This window comes from Protopterus annectens, chromosome 1.part0 (assembly GCF_019279795.1).
Source record: "Protopterus annectens isolate FY-2018-M chromosome 1.part0, PAN1.0, whole genome shotgun sequence".
NCBI lineage: Eukaryota > Metazoa > Chordata > Ceratodontiformes > Protopteridae > Protopterus > Protopterus annectens.
The window spans coordinates 86854890-86866384 of record NC_056725.1 but is presented as its reverse complement, the minus strand read 5'-3'; positions in this window follow the sequence as shown (position 1 = coordinate 86866384).

The following is an 11495-nucleotide window of genomic DNA, read 5'->3' as shown; positions in this document are numbered from 1 at the left end:
TTTTTCCTGAAGGGTATGACTATGCATTTTTTGACATTTAACTTTAGGCCATGGCTCTGGCACCAGTTATCCGTTTCTGTGAGACCCTTCTGAAGGATATCTGTGTCAGATGTGTTTTCGACTACGGCGCCCAGTTTGCAGTCATCTGCAAACTTTGTCAGCCATAACCCTCCTGTGTTTGCTTGTACTTCGGAAAAGTAGATGCCAAACAAGAGTGGGCCCAGGACTGAGCCCTGTGGGACATCACTTGTGACAGGCTTTGAATCTGACATGGTGCCAGCAACTCTGACCCTGTGGGTTCTGTCACTCAGCCAGTTTGCAACCCATCTTGTGATGTATGGGTTAACATTTAAGCTGATGAGTTTTTCAATGATACCCGAGTGGGGTATTGTATCGAAGGCTTTCGCCAGATCGAGGTAGGCTGTATGGACTGCCTTTCCCTCATCAATGGCTTTGGTGACTGTTTCGAAAAAGTCAACCAAGTTTAAAAGGCATGATCTGCCTTTGACAAAGCCAAACTGGGTTGGATCCAAAGTCTGCAAATTCCCTATGTCTTTATTTATGAGATCCATTATGATCCTCTCCATGGCTTTGCAGATAAGGCTTGTCAAGCTAATGGGCCGGTAATTTCCAGGGTCGGTGGAGGCACCGCCTTTGTGAAGTGGGACCACAGTCGCAGTGCGCCACTCCCTGGGTACGTATCCAGAGGTGAGACTATGATTAAACAGCTGTCCTAGCTGTGGGTTTAATTCCTCGCTGAGTTCGTGGAGCACACAGCCGGGGACACCAACAGGTCCCATGGATGCTGTGTTTTTTGCTTTGGAGAGAGCAGTTCTCACTTGGGCGTTAGAGATGTTTGGGGGGGTTGCAATCGTTTGGTATAGATATCTCTTCTTTTGGGGGGGAGGGGGGGAGAAGTTTGCACTGAACCTGTCAGCCAGTATGTTGGCAATGTCTGTAGGATCAGTAATCTTCACATCATTTTGAACTAGTTCTGAGCATATCTGGGAGTTTCCTCCCAGGTTTCTAACATAGCTAAAGAAGGCCTTATGATTGTCTTTTGAGTCTTTAGCTATTTTTCTCTCAAAGTTTGCTTTGGATGATTTTATGAGAGCTCTTAGTTTTTTACTTATAGTGATCAAAGGTGTCTTACCTTTTAAGGATTTTGCTCTATCTTGTAGTAGCTTCCTCCTTTTGTTGTAGAGTTTGTTTATGGCTGGGGTCCACCAGACTGGACGCTTGCCTTTGGTACAAAGAGTCTTTGTTTTGCTTGGGATTGCCTTATCCATGCAGTCCTGCAGGTGCTGGTAGAAGGCATTTGTAAGTGATTCAGCGGCTTGAGTACTGTTTTCCGCCAGCTCGGGGGCCTTAAAGGAGACCACACTAGTCTTTAGAAGTGTGAAGTCGGCTTTTGAGAAGTTCTTTATTGTGGTCTTTTTTATTTCAGGTGGGGGTGGGATGAGGACCTCCAGCGAGATTAGTTTGTGATCTGATCTCACCAGTGAGGGGTATACTTCCGGTGTTGAACATTGTGCTCCCATGTTCGTGATGATGAGATCAAGTATGTTTTCTCCTCTTGTGGGGATGGTGACTAGTTGTTCCATGACATTTGAGTTTATGAATTCCAGGATCTTTTGGGCTAGGGTGTTTGGGCTTGAGTAGTGTTCCCAGTCTATATTAGGGTAATTGAAGTCACCTAGTATGATGGTGTTTGGAGATACATTTATCCCCTCCAGTGTTTTCAGGAAAGCCATGTGAGGTTCCTGAGTTTGTGAGGGTGGCCTGTAACATGCTACAATTTGCAGAGCAGTCTTGCCTATGGTTAATTGCACATGGATGGTCTCCGATGCATCGTGCATTGCCACCAATCTTGAGGTATGGGTGTCCTTGATGAATATGGATACCCCCCCTCCTTTCTTGGTATTGTCCGGATTTTGGGGCCGGAACGCATGATATGAGGTAAAACCTGATAGTGCTGGGGTGCTCTCAGGAGCCTTGAACCAGGTTTCTGTCACAGCACAGACATCGATGTTCTCCATACTGAGAAGGGCTTCGAGTGTGTGCATTTTGAGATTGAGACTTCTGGCATTGAGCAGCATTACCCTTAGTTTTTTTCCTTTTTTGTGTTCTAGGGTGGTAGGTTTAGAATTTGAGCCTTGCCTAAAAAAGGCACTATGGGGGTGGCAAGAGCCTTTGCCAATATCCGTAATCCCAGAGGTGACAGGTGCAAGCCGTCCCTTGCTAAGCAGCGTGGCTTGTCCAGCATGTCATCCCAGGCAGACAGACATTGGATCCCCTTTGAATGACACCAGAGTTTAAGCCAATTGTTAAAGCTGATCATCTTATCTCTGTATTGTGGCATCATTCTTGGTGAAGGTAGGATACTGCTCAAGGTCAGGGTCATACCTGCCTGGGCTACATAATCAGAGAGCTCCTCAATGTCTCTTTTCATGTAGTCCAAGGAGGTACGTCTCAGGTCGTTTACACCAGCGTGGACAATGACTGAGTCGTATTTGTACCTGCTGTTGAGAGTCCTGAGTGCTTGCGTTATGTGGCGGATTCTAGCGCCCGACAGGCAGCTTACTGTAACCCTCTCCTTACTCAGTCTGGTGAGCGGGACGTCAGTGTGTCTGACTATGGAGTCACCAATGACTAGTGTGTCTGGCATTGTGTTTGGCCTTAAGGGCTGTGACTGTTTGACACTCTGACTGTGAGGTCTATGTGTTGCAGGTGCTGTGTTCTTAGGTGGTAGTTGTTTGGGTGTCTGCTTTGGTGGCCTCTGCTGTTTTGGTAGATTTTTGATCAGAGCCTCCGAGTATGTCTTTGTGTGTTTATGTGTATGATTTGAGGTTGTGATGGTACTATGTGAGACTGGGTCTATAGTGTGTGTGGTAACCTTCTCCTCCTGTCTGGTCTTGCCAGTCCTATGTTGAGAGAGCTCAGCCTCCAGTTTGGCCGTATAGTTGCATCTCTCGCATGTGTTTGTGTTTTGTGGGAGGAGGAGAGGGTTGTTCAGTGTACATGAGGCAATTGTAACATTGCCTCAATATTCCCAGGTTCACCAGCTGAGCAGGAGAGGACACAAGCAACTGATCCCTCGACATGCTAGAAGGAATAGACAAAACAACTTTAAAAGAGATTCCGGGGGATGTGGGTGACCGAGAAATGGGGTTTGCCTTTTGGGGTACTATCTATAACAAGAGTGCTGTATCAAGGTGATAAGTACTGTAGGAGCAAGTGCTAGGTTTAACAGATAGAGAATAGTCTACTTGGAGTCAGGTAGAGATGATCTTTTTAGTTATAGGATACGCTGATTAGATCAGTAGTATAGTTCGAGGAAGGTAGTTTTAAGGGAAAATTTGAAGAGTGGACTTTAGGTAGCCCGAATAGTTTAAACCTGCTTAATCGGCGCTGCCCTAGTGTGCAACAATGGCAACTCCGCGCTAAATCGCGCAAACGCGCGTTTAGCGTGTTTTATATCAGGGGGCTGAAAGAAGCTAGGAACTGGCCCAAAACGACCAATAGACTACAAGTTACTGGCTGAAACCTCACAAAACTGGACCAACAGGCAGCTCAATGCTTCCCACTCCCACTGGTAAGCAAGGGAACTTCCTACTTCCAAATCTGGCAAAGAATCAGTAACAGGAACTGCAAACAAAGTCCAGGGATCAGCAAGCTCTGAAACTGGACTACTCTAGCTCAGTAAGGTGGGAAAACAAGAGATATTTTTTTTCAGAAACAAGCAGAAACAGATACAGTAGACACTTATAAATGCTATAAATCGGCTATCACAGCCTACACAAACAATTTGCAACAATTACAGATTTTAAAAGTAACAAACTGAGAATTCAAGTGCAATAACAGAATAAATGCAGAAAAACAATAACAATGTATCAGCAAGCAGGCAAAATACAGTTGCTAGATAAACAGAAGTGGAAAGCCACAAAAAATATACTTAAATCAGGTAAAGTCAGCTTTTAGCTCTCTGAAGCTTGGATTACTCTGCTGGCCACCACGAGGATCTGTGCTGAGTAGGTACAAGCTGAACAGCACGTGTTTAGCGTGTTTTATATCAGGGGGCTGAAAGAAGCTAGGAACTGGCCCAAAACGACCAATAGACTACAAGTTACTGGCTGAAACCTCACAAAACTGGACCAACAGGCAGCTCAATGCTTCCCACTCCCACTGGTAAGCAAGGGAACTTCCTACCTCCAAATTTGGCAAAGAATCAGTAACAGGAACTGCAAACAAAGTCCAGGGATCAGCAAGCTCTGAAACTGGACTACTCTAGCTCAGTAAGGCAGGAAAACAAGAGATATTTTTTTTTTCAGAAACAAGCAGAAACAGATACAGTAGACACTTATAAATGCTATAAATCGGCTATCACAGCCTACACAAACAATTTGCAAGAATGACAGATTTTAAAAGTAACAAACTGAGAATTCAAGTGTAATAACAGAATAAATGCAGAAAAACAATAACAATGTATCAGCAAGCAGGCGAAATACAGTTGTTAGATAAATAGAAGTGGAAAGCCACAAAAAATATACTTAAATCAGGTAAAGTCGCTTTTTTAGCTCTCTGAAGCTTGGATTACTCTGCTGGCCACCACGAGGATCTGTGCTGAGTAGGTACAAGCTGAAAAACGCACGTTTAGCGTGTTTTATATCAGGGGGCTGAAAGAAGCTAGGAACTGGCCCAAAACGACCAATAGACTACAAGTTACTGGCTGAAACCTCACAAAACTGGACCAACAGGCAGCTCAATGCTTCCCACTCCCACTGGTAAGCAAGGGAACTTCCTACCTCCAAATTTGGCAAAGAATCTGTAACAGGAACTGCAAACAAAGTCCAGGGATCAGCAAGCTCTGAAACTGGACTACTCTAGCTCAGAAAGGTGGGAAAACAAGAGATATTTTTTTTTTCAGAAACAAGCAGAAACAGATACAGTAGACACTTATAAATGCTATGAATCGGCTATCACAGCCTACACAAACAATTTGCAACAATTACAGATTTTAAAAGTAACAAACTGAGAATTCAAGTGCAATAACAGAATAAATGCACAAAAACAATAACAATGTATCAGCAAGCAGGCAAAATACAGTTGCTAGATAAACAGAAGTGGAAAGCCACAAAAAATATACTTAAATCAGGTAAAGTCGCTTTTTTAGCTCTCTGAAGCTTGGATTACTCTGCTGGCCACCACGAGGATCTGTGCTAAGTAGGTACAAGCTGAAAAACGCACGTTTAGCGTGTTTTATATCAGGGGGCTGAAAGAAGCTAGGAACTGGCCCAAAACGACCAATAGACTACAAGTTACTGGCTGAAACCTCACAAAACTGGACCAACAGGCAGCTCAATGCTTCCCACTCCCACTGGTAAGCAAGGGAACTTCCTACTTCCAAATCTGGCAAAGAATCAGTAACAGGAACTGCAAACAAAGTCCAGGGATCAGCAAGCTCTGAAACTGGACTACTCTAGCTCAGTAAGGTGGGAAAACAAGAGATATATTTTTTTTCAGAAACAAGCAGAAACAGATACAGTAGACACTTATAAATGCTATAAATCGGCTATCACAGCCTACACAAACAATTTGCAACAATTACAGATTTTAAAAGTAACAAACTGAGAATTCAAGTGCAATAACAGAATAAATGCAGAAAAACAATAACAATGTATCAGCAAGCAGGCAAAATACAGTTGCTAGATAAATAGAAGTGGAAAGCCACAAAAAATATACTTAAATCAGGTAAAGTCACTTTTTTAGCTCTCTGAAGCTTGGATTACTCTGCTGGCCACCACGAGGATCTGTGCTGAGTAGGTACAAGCTGAAAAACGCGTGTTTAGCGTGTTTTATATCAGGGGGCTGAAAGAAGCTAGGAACTGGCCCAAAACGACCAATAGACTACAAGTTACTGGCTGAAATCTCACAAAACTGGACCAACAGGCAGCTCAATGCTTCCCACTCCCACTGGTAAGCAAGGGAACTTCCTACTTCCAAATCTGGCAAAGAATCAGTAACAGGAACTGCAAACAAAGTCCAGGGATCAGCAAGCTCTGAAACTGGACTACACTAGCTCAGTAAGGTGGAAAAACAAGAGATATTTTTTTTTTTTCAGAAACAAGCAGAAACAGATACAGTAGACACTTATAAATGCTATAAATCGGCTATCACAGCCTACACAAACAACTTGCAACAATTACAGATTTTAAAAGTAACAAACTGAGAATTCAAGTGCAATAACAGAATAAATGCACAAAAACAATAACAATGTATCAGCAAGCAGGCGAAATACAGTTGCTAGATAAATAGAAGTGGAAAGCCACAAAAAATATACTTAAATCAGGTAAAGTCGCTTTTTTAGCTCTCTGAAGCTTGGATTACTCTGCTGGCCACCACGAGTATCTGTGCTAAGTAGGTACAAGCTGAAAAACGCGCGTTTAGCGTGTTTTATATCAGGGGGCTGAAAGAAGCTAGGAACTGGCCCAAAACGACCAATAGACTACAAGTTACTGGCTGAAACCTCACAAAACTGGACCAACAGGCAGCTCAATGCTTCCCACTCCCACTGGTAAGCAAGGGAACTTCCTACCTCCAAATTTGGCAAAGAATCAGTACCAGGAACTGCAAACAAAGTCCAGGGATCAGCAAGCTCTGAAACTGGACTACTCTAGCTCAGTAAGGCGGGAAAACAAGAGATATTTTTTTTTTTTTTTTCAGAAACAAGCAGAAACAGATACAGTAGACACTTATAAATGCTATAAATCGGCTATCACAGCCTACACAAACAATTTGCAACAATTACAGATTTTAAAAGTAACAAACTGAGAATTCAAGTGCAATAGAATAAATGCACAAAAACAATAACAATGTATCAGCAAGCAGGTGAAATACAGTTCCTAGATAAATAGAAGTGGAAAGCCACAAAAAATATACTTAAATCAGGTAAAGTCGCTTTTTTAGCTCTCTGAAGCTTGGATTACTCTGCTGGCCACCACGAGGATCTGTGCTGAGTAGGTACAAGCTGAAAAACGCACGTTTAGCGTGTTTTATATCAGGGGCTGAAAGAAGCTAGGAACTGGCCCAAAACGACCAATAGACTACAAGTTACTGGCTGAAACCTCACAAAACTGGACCAACAGGCAGCTCAATGCTTCCCACTCCCACTGGTAAGCAAGGGAACTTCCTACCTCCAAATTTGGCAAAGAATCAGTAACAGGAACTGCAAACAAAGTCCAGGGATCAGCAAGCTCTAAAACTGGACTACTCTAGCTCAGTAAGGCGGGAAAACAAGAGATATATTTTTTTTTTTTTCAGAAACAAGCAGAAACAGATACAGTAGACACTTATAAATGCTATAAATCGGCTATCACAGCCTACACAAACAATTTGCAAGAATGACAGATTTTAAAAGTAACAAACTGAGAATTCAAGTGTAATAACAGAATAAATGCAGAAAAACAATAACAATGTATCAGCAAGCAGGCGAAATACAGTTGCTAGATAAATAGAAGTGGAAAGCCACAAAAAATATACTTAAATCAGGTAAAGTCGCTTTTAGCTCTCTGAAGCTTGGATTACTCTGCTGGCCACCACGAGGATCTGTGCTGAGTAGGTACAAGCTGAAAAACGCGCGTTTAGCGTGTTTTATATCAGGGGGCTGAAAGAAGCTAGGAACTGGCCCAAAACGACCAATAGACTACAAGTTACTGGCTGAAACCTCACAAAACTGGACCAACAGGCAGCTCAATGCTTCCCACTCCCACTGGTAAGCAAGGGAACTTCCTACCTCCAAATTTGGCAAAGAATCTGTAACAGGAACTGCAAACAAAGTCCAGGGATCAGCAAGCTCTGAAACTGGACTACTCTAGCTCAGAAAGGTGGGAAAACAAGAGATATTTTTTTTTTCAGAAACAAGCAGAAACAGATACAGTAGACACTTATAAATGCTATAAATCTGCTATCACAGCCTACACAAACAATTTGCAACAATTACAGATTTTAAAAGTAACAAACTGAGAATTCAAGTGCAATAACAGAATAAATGCACAAAAACAATAACAATGTATCAGCAAGCAATCAAAATACAGTTGCTAGATAAATAGAAGTGGAAAGCCACAAAAAATATACTTAAATCAGGTAAAGTCGCTTTTTTAGCTCTCTGAAGCTTGGATTACTCTGCTGGCCACCACGAGGATCTGTGCTAAGTAGGTACAAGCTGAAAAACGCGCGTTTAGCGTGTTTTATATCAGGGGGCTGAAAGAAGCTAGGAACTGGCCCAAAACGACCAATAGACTACAAGTTACTGGCTGAAATCTCACAAAACTGGACCAACAGGCAGCTCAATGCTTCCCACTCCCACTGGTAAGCAAGGGAACTTCCTACTTCCAAATCTGGCAAAGAATCAGTAACAGGAACTGCAAACAAAGTCCAGGGATCAGCAAGCTCTGAAACTGGACTACTCTAGCTCAGTAAGGTGGGAAAACAAGAGATATATTTTTTTTTTCAGAAACAAGCAGAAACAGATACAGTAGACACTTATGAATGCTATAAATCGGCTATCACAGCCTACACAAACAACTTGCAACAATTACAGATTTTAAAAGTAACAAACTGAGAATTCAAGTGCAATAACAGAATAAATGCACAAAACAATAACAATGTATCAGCAAGCAGGCGAAATACAGTTGCTAGGTAATTAGAAGTGGGAAAGCCACAAAAATATACTTAAATCAGGTAAAGTCGCTTTTTCAGCTCTCTGAAGCTTGGATTACTCTGCTGGCCACCACGAGTATCTGTGCTGAGTAGGTACAAGCTGAAAATGCGCGTTTAGCGTGTTTTATATCAGGGGGCTGAAAGAAGCTAGGAACTGGCCCAAAACGACCAATAGACTACAAGTTACTGGCTGAAACCTCACAAAACTGGACCAACAGGCAGCTCAATGCTTCCCACTCCCACTGGTAAGCAAGGGAACTTCCTACCTCCAAATTTGGCAAAGAATCAGTACCAGGAACTGCAAACAAAGTCCAGGGATCAGCAAGCTCTGAAACTGGACTACTCTAGCTCAGTAAGGCGGGAAAACAAGAGATATATATTTTTTTTTTTTTTTCAGAAACAAGCAGAAACAGATACAGTAGACACTTATAAATGCTATAAATCGGCTATCACAGCCTACACAAACAATTTGCAACAATTACAGATTTTAAAAGTAACAAACTGAGAATTCAAGTGCAATAACAGAATACATGCACAAAAACAATAACAATGTATCAGCAAGCAGGCGAAATACAGTTGCTAGATAAATAGAAGTGGAAAGCCACAAAAAATATACTTAAATCAGGTAAAGTCGCTTTTTTAGCTCTCTGAAGCTTGTATTACTCTGCTGGCCACCACGAGGATCTGTGCTGAGTAGGTACAAGCTGAAAAACGCACGTTTAGCGTGTTTTATATCAGGGGGCTGAAAGAAGCTAGGAACTGGCCCAAAACGACCAATAGACTACAAGTTACTGGCTGAAACCTCACAAAACTGGACCAACAGGCAGCTCAATGCTTCCCACTCCCACTGGTAAGCAAGGGAACTTCCTACCTCCAAATTTGGCAAAGAATCAGTAACAGGAACTGCAAACAAAGTCCAGGGATCAGCAAGCTCTAAAACTGGACTACTCTAGCTCAGTAAGGCGGGAAAACAAGAGATATTTTTTTTTTTTCAGAAACAAGCAGAAACAGATACAGTAGACACTTATAAATGCTATAAATCGCTATCACAGCCTACACAAACAATTTGCAACAATTACAGATTTTAAAAGTAACAAACTGAGAATTCAAGTGCAATAGAATAAATGCACAAAAACAATAACAATGTATCAGCAAGCAGGTGAAATACAGTTCCTAGATAAATAGAAGTGGAAAGCCACAAAAAATATACTTAAATCAGGTAAAGTCAGTTTTTTAGCTCTCTGAAGCTTGGATTACTCTGCTGGCCACCACGAGGATCTGTGCTGAGTAGGTACAAGCTGAAAAACGCGCGTTTAGCGTGTTTTATATCAGGGGGCTGAAAGAAGCTAGGAACTGGCCCAAAACGACCAATAGACTACAAGTTACTGGCTGAAACCTCACAAAACTGGACCAACAGGCAGCTCAATGCTTCCCACTCCCACTGGTAAGCAAGGGAACTTCCTACTTCCAAATCTGGCAAAGAATCAGTAACAGGAACTGCAAACAAAGTCCAGGGATCAGCAAGCTCTGAAACTGGACTACTCTAGCTCAGTAAGGCGGGAAAACAAGAGATATTTTTTTTTCAGAAACAAGCAGAAACAGATACAGTAGACACTTATAAATGCTATAAATCGGCTATCACAGCCTACACAAACAATTTGCAAGAATGACAGATTTTAAAAGTAACAAACTGAGAATTCAAGTGCAATAACAGAATAAATGCAGAAAAACAATAACAATGTATCAGCAAGCAGGCGAAATACAGTTGCTAGATAAATAGAAGTGGAAAGCCACAAAAAATATACTTAAATCAGGTATAGTCGCTTTTTTAGCTCTCTGAAGCTTGGATTTCTCTGCTGGCCACCACGAGGATCTGTGCTGAGTAGGTACAAGCTGAAAAACGCGCGTTTAGCGTGTTTTATATCAGGGGGCTGAAAGAAGCTAGGAACTGGCCCAAAACGACCAATAGACTACAAGTTACTGGTTGAAACCTCACAAAACTGGACCAACAGGCAGCTCAATGCTTCCCACTCCCACTGGTAAGCAAGGGAACTTCCTACCTCCAAAATTGGCAAAGAATCAGTAACAGGAACTGCAAACAAAGTCCAGGGATCAGCAAGCTCTGAAACTGGACTACTCTAGCTCAGTAAGGTGGGAAAACAAGAGATATTTTTTTTTCAGAAACAAGCAGAAACAGATACAGTAGACACTTATTGTTGCTATGAATCGGCTATCACAGCCTACACAAACAATTTGCAACAATTACAGATTTTAAAAGTAACAAACTGAGAATTCAAGTGCAATAACAGAATAAATGCAGAAAACAGTAACAATATATCAGCAAGCAGGCAAAATACAGTTGCTAGATAAATAGAAGTGGAAAGCCACAAAAAATATACTTAAATCAGGTAAAGTCACTTTTTTAGCTCTCTGAAGCTTGGATTACTCTGCTGGCCACCACGAGGATCTGTGCTGAGTAGGTACAAGCTGAAAACGCCGCTTAGCGTATTTTATATCAGGGGGCTGAAAGAAGCTAGGAACTGGCCCAAAACGACCAATAGACTACAAGTTACTGGCTGAAACCTCACAAAACTGGACCAACAGGCAGCTCAATGCTTCCCACTCCCACTGGTAAGTAAGGGAACTTCCTACTTCCAAATCTGGCAAAGAATCAGTAACAGGAACTGCAAACAAAGTCCAGGGATCAGCAAGCTCCCGGACCAACAGGCAGCTCAATGCTTCCCACTCCCACTGGTAAGCAAGGGAACTTCCTACCT